This window comes from Carassius auratus, chromosome 11 (genome assembly GCF_003368295.1).
Source record: "Carassius auratus strain Wakin chromosome 11, ASM336829v1, whole genome shotgun sequence".
Lineage (NCBI taxonomy): Eukaryota > Metazoa > Chordata > Actinopteri > Cypriniformes > Cyprinidae > Carassius > Carassius auratus.
In genome coordinates, this window is record NC_039253.1 from 6,041,855 (window position 1) to 6,065,007 (window position 23,153).

The 23,153-nt window shown below is 37.1% G+C and overlaps 1 long non-coding RNA gene across 1 annotated transcript; it reads left to right on the forward strand.

The window, feature by feature from the left end:
• The first annotated feature begins 7,076 nt into the window (after positions 1-7,076).
• Positions 7,077-20,191, forward strand: LOC113111333 (uncharacterized). Its single transcript, XR_003293297.1, has 4 exons — positions 7,077-7,384; positions 10,219-10,321; positions 19,415-19,560; positions 19,727-20,191. It is a non-coding gene; the product is annotated as an uncharacterized LOC113111333 (long non-coding RNA).
• The last annotated feature ends 2,962 nt before the right edge of the window (positions 20,192-23,153 follow it).

Below are 23,153 nucleotides of genomic sequence, written 5' to 3' on the forward strand. Positions count from 1 at the left end.
AAATTTGATTTGTTTTATAGATTAGACATTTTAAATATTTTATTCACATGGTACAAAACCCTGTAAACAGGATTCTTAGCTATCACAAATTAAGTCTTTTCACAAACAGGGAAAATGCAAAAATATAATAAATGAATTAAAGTCATGCAAATCAGAACGTCATTATTATAATTAAATCAATTATAAAAGCATAAGCAACATATAACAAGATATTTTATTAATGTAATTTTTCTCATCCATACACAGACGTTTCAATAAAATGCCAAAATGCTTTATAGATTTTGTATTATCTGTACATACGTTTAAAACCTGTCCTGTCTCAGCTGAAATGTTCAGCATTTAGTGTGTAAATATTACAAAAAAATTTCAAAAAATGTCACCTATTTCAATATAAAAACGTAAGTTAATTTGCTGCCTTTATTTTTAAAAGTATAATCAACTTGATCGCATATGTAATTAAAACGTGTATGTACTGTATATGTAACTGAACTTATTTTGAGGAGCTAAAGTAAAGTAGTTTCCATGACTGATCATTTTTTACAATCTCTCAATTCAGATAAACCTTTCAGTCATGGTGCATTTTATTTCTGTGGTTGTTAATTTAGCAGTTTTAAACTTGGTAAATATGTAATCTTGTTACTTTATACAATGACACTGTCTAAATATTAACTTTCGAAGTGGTACACTCCTAAAAATAAAGGTTCTTTATTGGCATCGATGGTTCCATTAGGGACCTTTAACATGCATGGAATCTTTCCTTTCCACAAAATAATCTTAATAAAAGTTCTTTAGGTTATTATAATGGTCTCTAAGCTCAAAAAAATAAAATTACTGAAAAAAAAAGATTCTTTGGGGAGCTAAAAATAGTTCTTCTATTCTATTGCATCATCACTCCCGCTTTTTTAAGAACCGTTGAGTTTATATTACTTTTTTCAGCTAACAATCGAAGTTCCAGATGTTGTTTGCCATTTGCTTCCTTTAAGCCGAGTCTTAAAATGATAAGAAAGTCACCACGAGAGAATAGGAGAAACAATTTCAGCAGTGCCACATCTGTGTAGTACGGCTAAATTGAAGAGGCTACGTGAAAGCGCCATTTGATTTGATTGCTTCTGTAGATAGAGCTGGCAAAATGTTTCCTCGGAGCCTGTTTGCACAGACTTGAGGCAGAAGTAAATCCTGTCTGTGTCTACAGCACTCGGAGGAAGACAGAAATGCATTACTCATGCGGCACCTTATCAGCTAAAAGAGTTTGGCTATTGGTGCGCAATTAGACGTGCTAATCCTTTACTTAAGAAAGAGTAGTGAAACAGTCGCCATGTTGGGTGGGCTCTGACAGTCTCAGCCTTACCCGAGTTACTAATGTTTTTGTTTGTGGAATGAAACCCAAGCCCTAAATACCACCAGGAACGCCCATAAAAATTACATTTGTGATTTTTGTCAAAATATACAGGTGTTAACATTTAGAAGATTGCACAGATAGGTAAAATAGCTAACAATAATAATAATAAAAGATGTAGAAGCAGTTTTCACTCAGAAATTGCTAGTACATTTCACAATAATTAATAAAGTAGTCACACAAGTAACACATTGAATTAACACAATCCAATCAAGGGCTGCCCTGTATTACGTCGCACTGAATAATCTTTATCCTGACTTAGTAATACCTCCCATGAAGCTAAATGTGTTGCAATCTTTATTTGTTTTTTGTGTGTTTGTGATTTATTTTAAGTTAAAAGGCATTATTTGGTTTTGTCGTTTGATACTGGCTGATAACCCAATGGTTGTAGGTTCAAATCCTGGAAATCTTCAACAGTACCTATCACTTTTAAAAATATGTTTATTTTAAATCAGAATTAATATGTAAAAAAACAAAGGACAAGACACTAATATAATGACTTAAGCAAATATTTATTTTATCCTTATGTAATATATGAACATCATTAACTGGGCAGTTTAAGTTTTAGATCCCACAAGGTTGATGACAGGAATGTGTTTTAGGGCGAGACTCTTGCCTGACAAATATTAGCGTGTGGTGAAGAAGACACACTGACTTGAGTCGACTGCTGAGAACAACAGATGTCACTGCTGGAGACGTCCTTGAAATGACACCAGGATTACAAAATTACTTTGCTCGGATTTGCCCTATTCAGGGGTGAACCAATTAGTAACACTGTTCTTTAAAATGCAACTTACTTACAGTACCTTTGCCCTCTTGCACTTTGACCCTGAACATCCATTAGGCACAGTGAGTTTATGCTGTCATTAGCAATACACATATTTTAGAAGAATTTATTTTAAGGTCGCACTACAAATCATACATTTCAGCATAATATATTCTTAAAAAGTGTGTAAGTAACGAGCTGTCAACTTTTGGGATCTAATGAACCTACCTGATCATTTATAATATAATATAATATAATATAAATTATTTGCAAACCATTTCTCTTCCATAATGTTTAATTTCAGAGTAAAAAAAAAAACTAAAACTATATAAACAATAACTGATTTGATCATACAAAAGGAGTGTTTTCAATATGGCTTTTTTTAGTGGCAAAATGTACTGTATGTAGAGTATATTCCTAATATGTTTTAAACAGCATGGCTTTAAAATAAAGCTTTAGGGTAATTTAAATATTGACATTCAAAATTGTTCAACAAATATATATACGAATATATGTACATTTTAAGATATGTTTGAAAATTTATATCGCATAAGAGTCCATGTGGCTTGGGACACGTCGACCAAAATTGCTTTAGAGACTTGCGGTTTCAAAGACACATTTTTGTCTCAGAAAACTACATTTTGATTTAATATTATGAAGACAAATTGTAAATGTGGTCTGTTTTTTAATTTTATGTTGAATTTAAAATCATATATAATGGCCATAGTTTGTGCATTATAATGCAACGTGTCCAATTCCTCAAACAAGATCTCATTCACTCCTCTTCTTCCAAATATTTCCTCTCTTCTTTCCACTATTCTTCCCACTGTCAAAGAGATGCCAAGTAAGACATTCATTTGATGAAACGTGCTTGTTATTGCAGTAAATATACAAGGCCTGATTAATGACTTGGTTTATTGAAGTGTTACCTGCAGATCCTGCCCTCATTTGCATTATTGTGCTCTTACTAGGATGCCATTGCTTTGGCTGCTGCCCAGCATACACTTAGCTTGGGAAAAGTCTGGAGCTCCTCCAGCGCCTCCGTACGGCTGGCAGCCGGGTGCTTCTGGGAGTCAGGATTGTGTGATAACACTTTGAAATGATAGTTTAGCCCAGGAGAGCACTTGACACGCAATATCTTCCCCGCTCCGATCGACAGGCAAAGCAAGCTTAGAGCAGGGTAAACATCGGCTCAAGGCGAAGACACACGGAGAGATCCAGAGGAAAGAGCGCTCATCACACGCCGAGATGCAGGAACGCATCCGGTCTGCTGCACAATTACCACTCTGTCCATCATGGGTCTCATCACCGGAGGCTTTTCTCACCCACCGTAGACGCATTTATTCTCCTCTTGGCCTGTCTGTGTATTCAGCCTCGACAGCTGCAAATAGACAGCAGGTAATGTATTGACAGTCTAATAAAGAGTGTTGTCACTGGATATAAATCACACAGTGCTGCATGTTTATTTGTGGGGGCGACTCTCACCTCTTTGTCATATTAATAGTTATCCAGATGAGACAAAGAAGGTGTCAAGGGAAGGACGAAAGGTGTACTGGCACTGAGAAAACAACCAATTGTGAGTTTACTCTGTTTTCTTCGTATCTCGTGAACAAGTCGAGCCGTCGCTCTCGCTAGACAAAGACTGTTAGGCTCAAAATGACTCAACTGATGGGTCACAAGCTGTTTTCTGGTCTGAAATGTGTCATGGACAGCTGGGGAAAACAATGCTATATATAAAATCACTACACTATTATTTTATAATAATCTATATATTTTATTAAGTCTATTTATTTGATAAAAAATGCAGTAAAAAACTATGGTGGTCAAGTAGTGCACAACCAGTGTTGAGTGAGTTACTCTGAAAATGTAATCAAATTACTGATTACTGATTACATCTTTTAAAAGTAATTGCGTTACTGTTCTGATTACTTTACTTCAAAAGTATTTAGTTACATTAGTAGTTACGTTACCTTTTTCTCCATGAAATCCCAGCATACATGCTCCTGATAAATGTGTTACAAAAGCATCAATATTCTCAGAACACAATAAATATATGCATAATGAATCTTTCATAATGGCTACAATGAGAGGATTCGCGAGCATGCAAATTTCAGCACTAGCCTAAATAGAAACTCTGCATACGCTTGCACATGTTAATCGTTTATATTTTTTTATTAGTTCATGTTGCTTTTGTGCAACTTATTTATTTGAGATATTGTATGTTTAAATATTTCTATTTTGCAGGAGTCCTGTGAATCATTTCATCATCGACTGCCTACCCGCCCGCACCAGCATCTTGTCCCGTGCGCTGCACTCCATTGTGTCGGGTCTCGTGGGAGCAGGTTTCTAATCCGTTGGCACTTGACTCGACAGTGCATGTGCTACATCTTTTTTACAATCTGTAGATTAAAAAACACTGCATTCTGTCAGCAATGTAACATGGTAGTAACATATAGAGACCTCAGCTTGCAACTATACTCTAATTACTATTTTGAAAATTATAATATGTTAAATTACTCCATTAGGTCTACTAAAAAAGTAAGTTATACTAAGTAATGTGTCACTGCCCAACAATGTGAACAGCACAGCAAAATCTCCATAACACAGGGGAAACAAGACGCAACAAAATGAAATTAGCATAACGCAACAAAAACAAGTCGCAACACAAGGAAGTCGACACAACAAAGGAAAAAAGCTGCAACGCAATAGAAATAAGTCACAACAATGAAATTAGCATAACACAATGGACACAAGTTGCAACACTGCGAAATTAGCTCAACATTAATGAAAAAAAATGCAATGTCTCAAGCCTCATCAAATCCAGTTAATAGTACATAATCACTTGGCCAGCAGTGATGCTTAACTGACCACTGTTTCTTTCGGCAAATAAAAAAAAAAATAATAATAATAATTTATATATATATAAATAAGTACTATACTTATGGTACAAAAAATATATATATATTATTAAATAAGTACTACTTGGAGCACTGTTCCAGACTAATGTTGTGCAGCACTCTTTAAACTTTCAGTGTGAATTTTCCCAGATGTTTTATTTGAGAAGGGTCTGTCTGAGACTTCGGTCGACCTTCACAGCACAGAAACAACCACAGCAGCGGTGAGGGTGGGCTGAGAGTGTTTGACAGCTTACATTTAAGGAGATCACAGCAACCTTGGCTGTGTGCAATCATCACACCAAGGACTTTACTGCTCCACAATCCATACAAAGTATAGAAACAACTCAAAAGAGTGCCCAGAATAGTTTAAAGAAATGGAAGAATATTACAATACTGTACATTAGAATTTATTATATTCACTGAATAAGAATCTCATAGAGGTGAATGGGAATGCTAACAGCTAGATTACAATAAGATCGACCTTTTTTAGTTAAATGATAAAATAAATGATCATCACTTGGCAGAAACAAGCTTCCACGCTTTTATGAATTCCAGCACAGCTCAACCAATGGTGTGAGTCTGGGGCGGGACTATCTGTTTGCCTGACCAATAGCAGATGGGAGGAGTGTTCATCTGAAACCATTTGAAAAACAGTGACCATTTTTAGATTACACAAAATTTATTTTAGAGAAGTTCAGGTAGGAAACCCATTATTTTGAGAAGTCTAGCCAATAACCGTTACTTTGATACCTCTGACAGCTTATTAGCACCACAACAATGATTTGGAGTATATCTGAGGTGGATTTGCCATAATTAGATTGTCTCCTTCTCTCTCTCTCTCGCCCTCCTGCTGCACTCTTTCATTTGAGTGAAAGATACACATTTTCACTTGTTCCTCTACAGCCCATAAATACGTTATTAATGAGAGAATAATTTTTTATGGCATGTCATGATAGCAATAAGTGACAGAATTAGTTACTGCCAGGAACACTTGCGGCCAGATGGCTGGTTTTTCTAAAAAAAAAAAAAAAAAAAAAAAAAGGATATTAAATAATTAAGTATGGAGAAGAAACAACAAGACATGCTGCAAGGACACAAAACCTGCCTATTTTTTATTTTTTTTATTTTTTTTTATCAATTAGTTTTTTCAGCATGTTTTACGTTATGTTTGTCAATTAAGAACACTTAGCAGTAATGGTGTCACACGCTAACCTCTGATAACATTTACTCTCGCTTCTCAATAATTAACAGAGTTCTTGCTATCTGTCCCCGTGGAGCATTTGCACATTATAGCTAACAGCATTTTAATTATCCTTCATTAAAATATATGACAGTTTAAAAAAAAAAAAAAGTTCTCATTGGTATTTATAGTTATTTAACACATGTTCATTTTAGTAAAATTAAATAGGCACTGAAATATATGCTGTAACCCAGTTTAAAATATAAATGTAAAAGAATGGGATCTAAATGTTATTCATTGTGTTTGGATTATGTTTATGGTAATTGAGTATTAAAAATTGCATTTTGTAATTTGAATAAAATATTAATATTAAATAAATAAGAAATTAAAAACAACAAATGTTTGTCAAATAACTGAAATAAGCTAAATAATAAAATTGCTAAAAATTAAAACTGATAGAAAATTTTTTAAAACAGCAAGAAAAAATCAAATTAAATCGAAAACCGAAATTATTATATACTAATATATTATATAATAAATGTATAAAACCTTTTTTTTTTCAATATATGGTGCTTATTTCATACTATTACAAGAGCAACAAAGGCAGCATAATTTTTATCAATATTATTTATAATCTGGATTATATTAAACCTCTCTCTCTTGTAATCTATAATAACTGTTTCCACCCTTTTGTCATCATACAGCTGTGTTATTGTTTTTGTTTATATTTTTCTCCCAATTTCTAGAGGACCACAAGATGCCATAATTCTGTATCCATAAGCCAGCTGTCCCAAGATCTTGCAAAACTTCCTGGCACTCAAGTTCGGTTCATTTGTATTTGACACGTGCCTCGTTTTAACCGTACGCACTGGGCTATGTAATGAGAGGCGGCTGTATGAACGGCTGATTGTCTCCCAAAGTTGATGTATTCTTCTGGGAGGGCAGGAGGTGAAGATCCCATTGCTGTTACACCTGAGGCAGCTGGTTAAACCCCTTCAGCTGTGGAAGTTACGACGCCTCCTCCTCTGACAGGAGCAAACTCCTGATTGAGCTGCACTTTTGTGTGCCATCATTATCGTTAAGTAAGCTGCTGTCTCCCTGCCTAATGAAGACTGAGATCATTCAAGCAGGACATTATGAATAAGGTAATCAAAACTGAAGCGACGCCCTCTCTAAAATGATTTCACGAATGGGTCACATTTATTTATGGATATGAATATGGCAAATTAACAAGTGCGTGTGTTAATTTTGTCTCATAATTGTCCTTTTATTGCAAGTTGCCTCCGTTTACAGATCCTTAAACAGACTCCAAAGATGACTTAAAGTTGATTAGTACTTGTTAGAAAAGCTACATCCTCCTCTAGATTCCCTTATCTTGTCTCTTATTGTTTTCTAATTGTCGTTATGCATCCTAACCACAGATTATACATTCATTCACTCCTCAAAATAAAGCAGATGCTTTCAGATACTCAAAACACCTGCTGGCCACAATTCCTCAATTAGTGGCGATGAGTGTACAAGCCTAACTGAATAATACACAATCTAATGCCACATTCAAGTCAGAAATGGAAACAGTGACTGGAGTTGAAATGCCATTAAATTCATGCATTTGTAAACATAGGAATTCAATATATTTGAGTGCCTAATCTTACCTCCACCCTTCTAACATTTATCCATTTAGAAGACTTAAAGATTGGCTTACAAAGTGACTAACAAATATGGAATACAATCAATTCAACTGAAAGAGACTATAGTAATATTGTGAGTAATGCAAAATTTTAGACATTAATTAGAAGAGTGCAGCTAGAACATGAAGCCATTAAAGGGACAGTTTCCCCCAGAATTACCCTATTGTTTACTCACCGTCAAATCATTCTAGGTGTACATGACTTTCTTCTTTCAGATTGATACACTTGTTTATATATATATATATATATATATATATATATATATATATATATAGAAAATTCCTGGCTCTTCTTAGTTTAAAAATGCGAGTGAATAGCTGTTGATATTCAATAGTTTATAGAGGTCTAATAAAGTGCATTCACGTCATATGCTGGAATGCCACTCTCTGGTGAACACGGGTATGACAAATAGCTGAAGCTTACGGTGGCCGAGAGAACTCAACACACTGCAATTTAAGAAAACACATGCAAATAGAAAAAACACCAGCAAATAATAAAAAAAAAAAAAACATCTTCATCAGTTTGACAACACAAGTGTTGCAAATCCTCACAATACATGCATATAACGAAACACGCTGCAAATAATCACAACACATGCATATAACGAAAAACGCTGCAAATCCTCACAACACATGCATATAACGAAAAACGCTGCAAATCCTCACAACACATGCATATAACGAAATGTGCTGCAAATCCTCACAACACATGCATATAACGAAACACGCTGCAAATCATCACAACACATGCATATAACGAAATGTGCTGCAAATCCTCACAACACATGCATATAACGAAATGTGCTGCAAATCCTCACAACACATGCATATAACGAAATGTGCTGCAAATCCTCACAACACATGCATATAACGAAACACGCTGCAAATCATCACAACACATGCATATAACGAAATGTGCTGCAAATCCTCACAACACATGCATATAACGAAACGCGCTGCAAATCATCACAACACATGCATATAACGAAATGTGCTGCAAATCCTCACAACACATGCATATAACGAAACACGCTGCAAATCATCACAACACATGCATATAACGAAAAACGCTGCAAATCATCACAACACATGCATATAACGAAAAACGCTGCAAATCCTCACAACACATGCATATAACGAAATGTGCTGCAAATCCTCACAACACATGCATATAACGAAACGCTGCAAATCCTCACAACACATGCATATAACGAAACGCTGCAAATCCTCACAAATGCATATAACGAAACGCGCTGCAAATCCTCACAACACATGCGTATAACGAAACACTGAAAATCCTCACAACACATGCATATAACGAAACACGCTGCAAATCCTCACAACACATGCATATAACGAAACACGCTGCAAATCCTCACAACACATGCATATAACGAAACACGCTGCAAATCATCACAACACATGCATATAACGAAATGTGCTGCAAATCCTCACAACACATGCATATAACGAAACACGCTGCAAATCATCACAACACATGCATATAACGAAAAACGCTGCAAATCATCACAACACATGCATATAACGAAAAACGCTGCAAATCCTCACAACACATGCATATAACGAAATGTGCTGCAAATCCTCACAACACATGGATATAAGGAAACGCTGCAAATCCTCACAAATGCATATAACGAAACGCGCTGCAAATCCTCACAACACATGCGTATAACGAAACACTGCAAATCCTCACAACACATGCATATAACGAAACACGCTGCAAATCCTCACAACACATGCATATAACGAAACACGCTGCAAATCCTCACAACACATGCATATAACGAAACACGCTGCAAATCCTCACAACACATGCATATAACGAAACACGCTGCAAATCCTCACAACACATGCATATAACGAAACGCTGCAAATCCTCACAACACATGCATATAACGAAACACGCTGCAAAATCTCACAAACACATGTATGTAACGAAACCAAAATAAAATGTTGCAAGCATTATTTTTCATTTCAATATTCATGGTATTCTTGGAATTCCAATTTAGTTAACTTTAGTTATTTAGTTAAATTTAGTTATCAAGTTAACTTCTCCCGTGTTGTTGTTTGGTCGTAGTTCAAATAGGATGTAGTGGACGGTTGGTCGGTGAGGTATTTGTCCTGGCCCTCTCCCACTGTGTTTGGATGGCTCAATATTAAGAGACAGTGGTGTGTTTTACCCAAGTAAACATTTTTAAACTCTGAGCAGTGAGAGAAAAAAGAACAGTGAAAGCAAATAGTTTATTCATTTATTTATTTATTTTTTTTCAGCAGGATGCAGGAAGTGCTGACTGAAGAGATGAGTTTTCTGCTGAATATTGAAAAATGTTCTCGATTTGGTGTTCTGGATAAGGTTGGGATGATCACTCCTCCAGTAAGGAACCGTGAATGAGAATTTTCTGGAAGGTGTTTTATGTCCCTTTCTGTGATGATACTAAGAGGCGTCAAGTGGTGGCATATGGGGCTGTTGAGCCTGTGGCTGTTCTGTATGCAAGCATCAATGTCTTGAACTTGATGTGAGTCGCAGACAGTAGCCAGTATAGAGATAAACAAAGGACTGACATGGGCTCTCTTGCACTCACTGAACACTAATTCTGCTGCATTCTGAATCAAACACACACACATACATGTATATTCATATAATACTGAATAAATGAGTCACAAACCTGTATATGCAAGCTGTATGTTCAGGCTTGCATATGTATATTTTCAATCACATACTCAACGTTTTAAAAATTCATTAAATAAATGAAATTAAGTTTAAATGGTGGTCACAGAGCTTTGCATTCAACAAATGGCTTTTCCCAGGTGTTGATCGATAAAAGAACATGCTCATAAAAACATAATTTCAAAGCCATGCTTATGGTTTGGACCCTAGAGGTTTTTTGCTGTGTAGCTCTCTCAATGTCATCATAAAAGAAGCTCAAGCTCCCTGCTTGGTTTGAGTCCGAGTCAGAGGTCAAGTGTTTGAAGTGAAAAGCCATGTGAAAATCTCTATTGTATGTAGAAGGGCGAAGCGGACTGACAGTCTTTAACAGTTAGCAGAGTTGGTTCAAGGTTTTTCCTTGACATCTGAGAAGCATAGAGAAGGATTTTTTTTTTTTTTAAGAAAACTAAAAGAAGAATGGCACAACTCTTTCTCTGTCTTTAATACATGTTAGGTTTATCTTACAAGAGAAATACAATATTTGCTTGTTCTAGAAGTTCTAGAACATTAGTATGTTTGAATGAATTTTAGTTTAATTCAATCTTATTTTTATATATTTTACATGCATATAATTTTATATGAATGTATTATGTAATGAAAATCAATTTAAAAACCTTTAGGTAAAGGCAAAGTGTAAAAACGGTCATCATACAATGGTGCAAGTAACCTGTCTAACTTTTTAAAATAAACTTAAGAAAATAACAAATTTTGAAAACGTACTGTACATTGCAATTTGCATCGTAAATCATTGCCTTTTAAAATGTTTAGAAGAGAAATGAAACAGTCTAGTTGGACTATTTTGGCATATATATTATGGCGTGCAAAAACAGTCTGACCTCTGAAATTAAGGTGACTGACTCGAAGATATGCATTGATGTTTATAATATTCCTTTAGCGCAGTGAAGCTCGTGTCCCTGGAATTGACTTCTCAAAAACAGATTAGTGTGGGTTGACTGCATCAGAAAATTGCTGACCTTTCCCACCTTGTAGCAACTAACACAGTTCTGTCACTGTAACATCTGAAGTGGCCAATAAAGTTTAATCATCCAAACATTCATTCTTCCATTAACAAAGTGCAGAGTCGCCTCTAATGGAGTGAGGGTCAGTATTCTCTGCTTGTGTCTCTATGCAAGATCTTTCTTCAACACAATGATACACACACACACACACACACACACGTTGTGTTTACATGTTTTATGGGGACATTCCATAGGCGTAATGCTTTTTATACTCTACAAAACAATTTTTAATCGCTATACATCTACACCTAAATCTATCCCTCATAGGAAACATTCTGCATTTTTAGATAAAAAAAAAAATTATATATATATATATATATATATATATATATATATATATATAATTTTTTTTTTTTTTTTTTTATAAGCTTGTTTCTTCAAGGGGACCTTAAAAATGTCCCCAAAAGATCAAAATTCACTGGTATCACTATCCTTGTGGTCACAATAACGTACAGTACCACGTACACAAACATAATCACACGAAACACTCTAAAACATACACTCACATAGAAAGACTTATAAAGCTGCCTTTAAAATCTAGATGAGCTATGTTTAGAGCTGTTGATTTAAGTTATTAACATTAGCAAGTTATTTTATAAAATGCCAGCAACAGCAATTTCAGTGTTGAGTGCAGAGTTATTACACTATTATTACATTAATTTACAATAGACACTTACAATAGACATTTATATGCCAAACATTATTGTTCTACAACTCCGAATAGCAGCAAGATGCACTGCAACAATAATACATTAGCATTAATACTAAGGTATTCTTTGACCATTTGACCTAAGCTTTTTTTTAGCAATCCTATAAGATTATTGCATGTCACACTGTGACATGGATCTAAAAAACTTGGCTAGGACATGGTTGTAGGAGGATGACATATATCGCCTTGTATGCAACAAAAAGCATGAAAAATCACTCTTTAGCAGTTGTTGTTTTTATGTGTGCTAAGAAAAGTGGAAGTGGTGAAGGAGGAAGGGATAAGAGCTTGAGGTGAGCAGTTTTATGTTTTACTGCCATGTCATGTTGATGCCACATTTTTATTGGTTGGTCAGTTACGTGGATCGTACCAGCACACTGTGCGTTGATCATGCTGTATTGTAGGCTATCTTTGGTCGCGAGACCATGACAGTGGTTGTTTGTTTTTTTTACTTCCTCACCGTGTGACACAGGACCACTTTTAAGGAGCCACGATCACAGGAATCGCCACGATTGTTTCACATTGCCTATTTTCCATCTGGGACAGCTGAAAATCGTGCAGTATTTGTCAGGCTTAAGGCCATTACTCTGAATACTGGTCTAATGTACAAAGTTCAAAGTATTAAAAAAAAATTGTGTACATTCCACAAACCCTCAAAGGGCTCAGGTGCAGGACAAAAACAATAACAAAATATCAAATATTACTGCTCCATAAGAAATATTACAAAGTTTCGACCTTCAGGTCTTCTTCTGGAACAAATTACGTTAAATGAAGGACAACACCTTATAAGTAACGTGTTTATCCTAATTAGACACGTTCAATCATATAAGGAAAGAGAGAGAGAGAAAGAGAGAAAGAGAGAGAGAGAGAGAATATAGTTGGGAGTACACCTTTATAGTGATTGAAGGTGTCTAATTGACCTATCGGTAAGCCCCGCCCCCCCTTAGTTACTGTTGCAAACTTGGACAAACAAACATAGTTGCTAATTGTCTTACAATGACAGCTGTCAGTGTGAAAGCCTTAAATGATAAAGTCTCAAACCCAAAGAGATTAAAAGTTAAAGGTCATGTTTTTCATGTTTTTTTTTTTTTTTTTTTTTTTTGAAGCTTTGATTGTTTTACAGTGTGCAATATAACGTGTTCGTGTTTCGCCTGTAAAAAAAAACACAGTATTTTTCACACAATTCACTTATCTGTATACCGCCGTTTTCACTGTCATAAAAATGGGCTGATGACTTCCTTGTTCTATAAAGTCCCTCCTTCAGAAATACTTAACGAGTTCTGATTGGGCCAGCGGTTCCTGTGTTGTGATTCGACACCAGCTTAGAGAATGCTGCCCTCCTGGAAACGCCCCTGAAAAGTTTTTTTTTGAGAAGCAAGTGGGCAGGATTTGTTTTGAAAACCTGGCAATCCTGATCTGAACGCATGTGATGGAGATGTACTTCTAATCACAGAACGCCTTTACTGACGAGATGCGCGTGAAAATCGCATTCAATTTTTTTGAACAGCCCTACCATCTAGTTAACAAAGCTAAACAGCGTTGCCCTTTGTGTAATAAGTTGCAGAAACTGTTAAACACACCAACTTAAATAATAAAATACACTTACCGGTTATGGTCCATAAACAATGCCTTCTCCAGACAAAGAGGGAACTGCTCCATCTTTCAAGAATAATCTTTGTGCGAATCCGTCATTAAACTGATTGAGATTGAGGAAGCTGTCCTCAGCAAAATGTGCTGCATATAGTTTTACATCTGGATTTTCGCGAACCGAGTTAAACATAAATTGTAATCATTAATCTCTAAGTACAGCGTCCCTGGGAAGGCCAAACAAAGATGATTGGACTCCGAGATGAAAATAACAGCGTTTTGACGACATGGCGACAAACACACTCTACAAACTCAACTCTTCATTCTTCTCCGTCGGAGCGCAACAAGACCACACCCCTTTTTTGTGTATTCATGTGGGCAGAGGTTAGTCAAAAAACTGTTCTAGTGACGTCATAGTGCAGGAAGTAAAGGGATGTAGTCCAAACGAGTCGTTCGATGTAGGCAAATTTTGTTAAATAAAATATCTCGCTTGGCATTGAACTTTGAGCTTTAGAATTTTACAGATATTATTTATACTCTAACAACAACATGACACACTAACTAAAGTTTAAAACATGGGATCATGAAGAACGTGACCTTTAAGACTCATCCACTCATCCTTAAAACACCTCGTTTAAACACGCCCACACATGTCTACATCACTGTGTGTGAAGATTTGCATAACACCACCCTAATTTGTTCACGCAAAGAAACAAGGAGTAATGTTGATTCTCGCTGTAGTATTGTTGCTGCTGCTGTCATGTTGTGGAGATGCTATGTTTCATTGTGAAAGTGAAAATACTATGTTTGGCCTTCCAAAAGAGGGCACAACTAGAAATCGGTGGTTAGTCAGATGTCCGGATTCCGCTTCCCATGCAACTGATACTCAACTGCCATTGGCTCATCTGCCTCTGAAGTGAAGGGCTTACTGATAGGTCAATTAGGATGACTACCTGTTACTTATAAGGAGTTGTACCTCAGTTCACATAATTTGTGCCTGACGAAGACCTGATGGTCGAAACATTGCAATGAATATTTCTTATGGAGCAGTTATATCAGTGTGCAGACAATACGTTTGTTCTAATATACAAAGTTGCCAATGAATATTAGGTGAATATTAGAAAATAAATAAACACTACTACTTGTGTATATATATATATATATATATATATATATATATATATATATATATATATATATATAATATTTAATTACATTAATAAATTAAAAGAACATTTTCAAATAGGTACCCGAATAAAACTGAAATAAAATAAATGCTGTTGTATATATAAATAAAAAACAAAAAATGGTCAAAGGAACATAATTACTAAAGTTAATTCTACCAAAATTCTACAATTCCATTCCACAACGCTTGACGTCACTCCATTCAAAGTAAATGAGAGGCGTTGACGTTGATGCTTCGTGTGAATGGGGCATAAGACCTTTCTGCCCTTTTACAAAAGCAGCAAGGCAATCAAGACCACGTGCTAGTGATTCTATGATAGTTTAGTGCTTTTCTGTACCAAACAACATTTTTCTCCATTCTCCTCTTATGCATTTCATCCCTTTTTGTCATATAATTATTGACCTGGCTCCCTGAAAATTCTCCCTCCCTGCACTCCTCTCCATTTCCCTTTCCTTTATTCAGTGCATAATCAGAGTGCCGTTAAACAATCCATCCTCTGGTCTGAAGGAGGTCTGGGTTGGCCACAGCCAGCCGAGGCTGTGATGGAAACAGTGATTATCTCAGTGGGACGCCCTCTTAGAGCGAGTCAGACCAGACCCTTGATGACCCGTGCAGCCCGTCTGTCTCTGTTTGTAGGGCAGCTGAAGTCAATCTCCATTCGAAGATGTGGAAATTACAGATGAAGGAAGACGTGCTTCAAATTTACTTGCATTTGCTGAGGTTGATGTGTCCCCTTTGCAGATTCTCCTTTCATCTTTGGCACACAACTTTTGGAGTCTGTTTGAGTGATGATGAGTGGCAGGTGGTGATGGACGGAGGAGAATAAACACTGGTTGAGATGCGGGGCAGTTCTTATGTTGTGTTTGGGGGTGAGAGAAAGTGGTTTGGATAAGTTTAGTGTTGGCAGGCTGCCTTTAGGGCAGAGCTGTGATCAAAGACTAGACGGCAGGTCAGGAAGAAAAACAAAGCTCGGAGCGCTGAAGTCAAAGATGCAGTTAGGAGAATAGACAGACTGAGATGTTAAGAGGATGGGGTCACATTGAGGCCACGGAGATCAGGTGTGGTTTAGTAAACAAGAATAACACACTTAATCATAAATATGTTCATAATATAATTTCAATTTTACAGAATAATTGTCTGTATTTGCATAAATTGAGAATTGTGTTATTAGTTTAAATTATTTATATGACGACATGACTGTGAAACGCTAAAATAACTTTAAAAAAAAACTGTTAAAAACTGATTAATCACAATTAAAATAAAATTTAAATTTTCATCCAAAATAAAAGTTTTTGTTTACATAATGTGTATACTGTGTACATTTATTATGTATATTTAGAAAATATTTACATTTATTTACGTGTGTGTGTACTGCGTATATGTATGTATGTGTCTAATCGTGTCTAATCGTTGCCCATCTGAAATATTACAATTATTGTAACAAGAGTTTATGGTTACTCTTTATTTTAAGGTGTCATTGTTACAGTGTAATTTTACATTTCAGTACTGTGTAATATTAATTAAATACATGTACTTACTGTATAGTTAGGGTTATGATTAGGGATTGGCTGAGTGTTACTTGCCTGTATTTATGCATAATTATTTGTTATTGTAATCGTTAGTACATGTCAAAAACTACTTAAAATTTTATTAATTAATCATTTTTGCTTTTATTCAAATCTTTTAAAGATCTTTAACCACTAAGCCACATCGTAAATGACTGATTCACTAAAGATAATTTAAACACAAGTTTTCTCAAGTTTATGTTTCTTTGGTCAAGATATATATACATATTATTCTTACTCTGTGTCGGACAGAATTGTCCTTTTTCAGTGTAAAGTGCCTTGCAGTGCAACCATCTGGTATGAAGACCTCGTCATTTTCAGACACAGCGGGTTGTTTGTTAAAGCTACACTTTGTCAGATGAATTATGATATAATATATTCAAAACACCTGTGGTGTTACGGAATAACTAGATAATTGAGGGCAAATAACAAAACTACATCCGTCGTCGTTCCACACCTTATTACTATGAATTATTATTCATAGCAAGTGATATTCAGTGGAGTTGAATGATTCGGGTCTGATAATGTATTTCCCTTATGGAATAATTATTTCTTGATCTTTTTTTGTTTGTTAAATTTAGAAAATATACCTGCCAGTCAGTTACAGTTATTTTACTGATTTGCAACTAGCACTCACGAAGATTAGCGATCAATGCACATCACTCAGAATGATTAATTAGTCATAAAGGAAAAGAAAAAGGTGGAAAGGCTGAATTGACTTAGCAAGACGGTCAGAGCCAGTTAGATGCATTATTGTGATTGGTTAAGAAAATGATTTAATTAGACTTAAAGGGATAGTTCACCCAAAAATGAATATTATGTTGCATGCATGTTCACGAGGGGAAGTGCAGCATAAAGTCCAGTGAGAATAGGCATTTATTAAACCCCCAGAGCCGTGTGGTGCACTTTATATGATGGGTGGATGCACTTTATTGGACTTCTATAGTACTATTGAATATCATTACCCATTCACTATCATTATAAAGCTTGGAAGAACCAGGACATTTTTTAATATAACTCTGGTTGTATTCGTCTGAAAGTAGAAAGTCATAAACAGCTAGGATGGCTTGAGGGTGAGCAAATCATGGGGTAATTTTTATTTTTGGGTGAACTATCCCTTTAAAAGGCTTGCAGGACGGTAATAGGTGTAGGTAAATTGCTGTAGGAAATCATTTTCAAACAGAAACAATTTCAAAGAAACAGCAAGTAACACATTAATCAAATTTAATTTTGAAGAAGATAGGCTAATATATATATATATATATATATATATATAATCTTTATCTCTAGATCCTAATGGTAGTTCCAACATCTACCAGGAGGGACTTACCAACAAAACCTTAATTTAGAAAAAAATAACTAGTGCTAATGAATGTGTAGTTGCAGTTATTTTGATGCATCAGTCAGCTCAGACAGACACAAACACATTTGAGAAGTGTTCAGACAGACTGTCAAGGTGGTTGATCCTGAGGTCCGGAGGGAGCGCTGGTATACGGATATGACTGCAACTCACTGTGACGACTCCCATACAATACGATACAATGAAAACCCTGCAATCAAACAATGACCATTGTTCATATTGATATGTAAATATAATATCCTTGTGTGCCTCTAACAAAAATGTCACATTCTCAGCTCAGTCCCGGCGATTGCACTGTGCACTCTTCTGTGATCACTGTGTGAATGCCATATTGTCTGAGCGTGTCTGTCTCTGTGCATCCTTGTCAACGGAGCTGGAACTAGCTGGGTCACGTAGACCAGGCTCAGCCCAAACCAGCTGTCAGCTGTGGGGTTTGGCTCCAGCTGCCGTGAGCCGTTCTGGGCCCGAGCTGCAGGGGTTTTTCTGCCGATAGCTCCTGGAAGCCGCAGTCGCTCTCGCAGATGCCTAACTAGGATCTCACCATGCATTGTCTTTCTCCCATTTGGGTGATGTCTGCGCTGCATGTTAATTGCGAACGTTTATTTTCATCTCAGAATAAAGTATAATTATGTTTCCCTCCCCCCTGTTTGCATTGCACTTGCTATTGTGGACAAGATGTTTGACTATTTGACAGTTTTAGAAATAATTGGCAAGTAATTTTAATGAAAAGTCTCGTCGTCACTGAACTGAATGTGACAGATGTTTCAAACTACTGATCAGCCCATGAGCTTCAAGGTTTTTTTTTTTTTTTTTTCTAAATTTATGCGAATCTCTAGAAAACATGTCTGGATTATATAGATATTCCCTAACATTTAAAAGGAAAAATATAAAATGTATATTTTGCATTAAGAGATTTAAGTTGAGGAGAACTTTGACCCTGTTCTTTAACCCGGTTTAAGGTCATTTTGAACTTGTTGATTTTTTATTTTTATTCAAGTAAAGTAAAATGTACTACAAGAAGCATTCTAAATAAAAAAAAAATATATATTTTATGCATAAAAAGCAGTAGCTAATAAGTTTTAATGATGTAAGAAAATCATAAATATGTTTGATCCTGTAATAGCCACAATACATCTTCAATGATAACTGCATTAAATGATTAAAACCTAATTTCTCATTCCTATATTTTTTTATTTAATTATTAATCAAGGCATTTCTTTAATTCACAGTGATAATACTGTCTTTGAAACTTCTAACTCAGAATTAAATTATGGAAAAGCAGCCCACACAGTTCAGAGCTGCAACAAACGTATTATGCACTTTTTTTCCACTTTCAGACAGGTCTGCTGATATAAAGAAATACTGAACAGATACAGTCCTGAGACCCTGGCCCTGTTTTGTTTACACCTGTTCCTGGTTTTTAACACCGCATGACAGGCATCCCGCCAGGAAATTAGCTAAAGATAAACACCTCAGCAAGCAGGTGAGCCATTTCTCTCTGGACTGCTTGATTAATGAAGCTTGCGCTGAGATGGAGCACAAAACCAACAGCTCAGAAAGAATAAAAAACACATAATAACAGGAAACGTCATTTAAGAGCAGGATTCATTCAGACATGGGGGTGAAATATAGTTCCTGTTTTTCAACAGATGCCTGCTGGGGGAAAAAAGTGTGGAAGGTGGAAAACAGTATAAGATTTTCAAGTCATTTCAGCAGCTATGAGATTTACATCCCCAGAAAGATCCAGGTATTTCTTCAACTATGACCACGTTTGGCCATGTAGAAAAACTCATAAAATGCTGCTTGCACTCTATCACCAGTATAAATTATGTGGACAAACATGGATCATGAGAGAATTTTTTATTTTACTTTTATTTTATTTTACTACATCTTTAATAGCACTCTGTAATTAAAATCACAGTGGAAATTACTTATACTAAATCAAATGGATGTCTCTTAATTAATTAGCTGTCACACCTCTTTAGTTGTGCTTTCTTCCTTATGTGCTCTGTGTGACCTAATTTTCCCTCATGTCTGATTATTGTCATTTTGGCTCAGGTGTGTGCCATTAATTACCCTCATCAGCCATCCTATTTAAGTTGTATCCAGTTCACTGTTTGCTATGTCCATACTTTGTGCTAAGTGTGTTTTGGGATTACCCTCTTGTGGATTAATTAAAGACTATTTGCATTCATCCGCATCTTCTTTGTGCGTTTATCTCACCGTAGCATGACAGAAGACCAACACAAAAGTGATAATAAGTATGTGGTGCCTTTCCCCACATTTTCTTTTTGTTTTTGTTCTAATGGAGAATGCCGCAATATTCACCACTCTGGCTCGGATGCCAGACCAACGAGCCATGGCCAAAGACCGTGATAGTACTGAGGATCTCCCTGGAATTTAGAGCCCAACACATCTGTCCAGGTAAAAGAGCCAGCTACAGAACTCGCCAAGGGGGAAAGCATCATGGACAGTGAGAGCGTGGTGGAAGGCTCCTTCCACTGCACCATGGTTGAGGGTGAGCCGAGCTCAGTGGACTGTAATTATGATAGCAGACATGCCCCCTCTTCGCCTACGTCTAACTGTCTGTCTGCCCTGAACTTTCTGCCTCCCATGAACTGTCTGCCAATCCTGAAATGACCATGGAGGTTGTTTCCATAACGCTGGCACTTCTGGTGCTGGGAGTGGCTTTGTGGTGCGTTTGGGCAGCACACAACGTTCCTAAACACCCAGAACATTCTGTACTCCCTCCCAGCCTCCCTTTATGACCTTCTTTATAACAGTCCTCACCATCGCCCCTCTGCTCACCCTCAGTCCACCATCTGTGCGTTGGGATCACAGATGGTTTGCCCATCTCCATCGGCATCATGGCTGGAGGTTTCCTTGTCTCTGCCTCCAGCCTCTGAATCCTGGAATCCGCTTCAGCCCTTTGACCCAGCAGCTCCACCATGGCTCCTAGCTCCCTCCTTTCCACTGTGGCCCGTCAGTCCACCAACTCCACCGGGCTCCCTTGTCTCTCTGGCTTCGTCTTGGTCTGCCATCAACCATCCACCGCCTCAACTCCACTCCTCCGGCTACACCTTGTCCCTCCATCCCTCTGGCTCTGTCAGGCTCCTCCTTCCCTCCAACTCCACCACGGCCCGCAGACTCCTCCCCGTTGTCCTGCCTGTCTCCAACTTGGACTCCACCTGCTCCACAGCCATCGGTTGGCCCCCTGTAGTCATCAGCCTTCTTCCTTCATGGCTTCTACCTCTGTTTCCTCCACTGTGGGCCACCATCATAGCTGTGACTTGGGTCCCTCCTAGCTCCTCCTGCTCCCGTCTCTCTGGTCCGCTGGTTGCCGTGATTTTGCCAAGTAAGACATGTTCCTGGATCAACATATTTTGTTGATCCTGGATCAACATTACTGTCAAAAAATACAGACTTAGCCCAATCCCCAACCCTAAACCTAACCTTACCCATAATTTTTTCCTAAGATCAGAGGGAAATAATAGCTGCTTAACAAGGGTGTAGAAGCACTGACATTTCCTGAAAAGTTATATCTCTATTCTGATTGGTTGATTGGAATCATGTTCCAGGATCAACAAGGATGTTGATCCAGGAACATGTTGTACTTGGTGAAATCAAGTTCGCCCTGGTCCTTCCTGGCTCCTGCTGTCTTCTTCCTGGATCTTCCCTCCATCATCACCACCCTGCTTGGTTGGTCATCCTCCTCCCAGTCACCTGGCCACCTCCTAAACCATGTCCTGCCTGCCTTCCTGCCAGCACTTTGTGATCACGTCACTATCCCACATCCACTCCTTTGTCCTCCTCCTGAGTCCCCCTCTGTCCTTCCATTTGTTCCTGTGGCGTGAGGTCGCGCATTCCGGGAGGTGGGTGAACTGTCACAACTCAAGGACCTGTTTTGTTTTGATTCCTTCCCCATGTGCTCTGTGTGACTTAATTTTCTCTCACGTCTGATTATTGTCATTTTGGCGCAGGTGTGGGTCATTAATTACCCTCATCAGCCCTTCCTATTTAAGTTGTGTTCAATTCACTGTTTGTCATCAGGTCTACTATTGCCGCATTTCCACCGAGATTACCCAGAACAATTGTACCAGGAACTTTTTTCCCCAGGAACTATCTTCCCCCCAGACCTGTTGTGTTCTGCGTTTCCACCACGGTCTAAAGTACCAGGAAGATTAAGCAAATAGTCTGGTGACGTAGGTCTTTGCTCATTTCTCAATACAAAGTACACTGATTTTGGACTTGCATCCTCAGTCGTTCAGACTTTGCACAGTCGACTCAGGAGTGTGATGTCTACGACGAGGCAAATCCTGTAATTCTGCAAACAGCAGCGCACTTAATAACATCAGTCAGCTTGCCTTGGCTACTGCAATTTTCCTCACTGTATATTTACAATAATACGAAATAAGATATCAAATACCACTGCCTCCTTTCCTTTTCATTTAAATATAATAATAGCCGCAGAAATGTACTTAGTTCAGGGAAATGTGCATGTATACAGCCATTACAATGAAATGAAATATTATATCAATAGCCTCTGTTTTTTTATTTATTTTAACATATAGATAAATTGAATACAGACCAAAGATTACCTGTTAGATTAACCCAAAACGAATTATATGTTGTTACCCACTAAAGAGACATCAGAGCCAGCGGCACATATCAGAATGACTAGCTGAGTAGAGACTGCTCTAGCCGGATACATGAGCACTAAGATCCTGCTGATCACGTGGAGCTGACCATCTCCAAAATCGGTGAAACGCCATTTTTAAATGGGCCCTGTCTTTATAAATAAACCGCAGATTTGAGTTTTAGACAATTATATTCTCACCTGAAATACTTTTAAAATGACATTTCATGACACAATAACAGTAATATTTTGAAAATGATCCAAATAAACAGTGGTTGAAATCACAATGCTGCATGAACTCAACCAATCAGCATGTTTAGAGCCCAAGTCCCACCCCCAAAAGTTCAGAAACTTTGAAAAAATACTACCTCGCCAGCAGGGACTTTCTGAGGGGCAATTTTTTTTTACCCGGAAATTTATTTAGTTCCTGGTTCATGCAG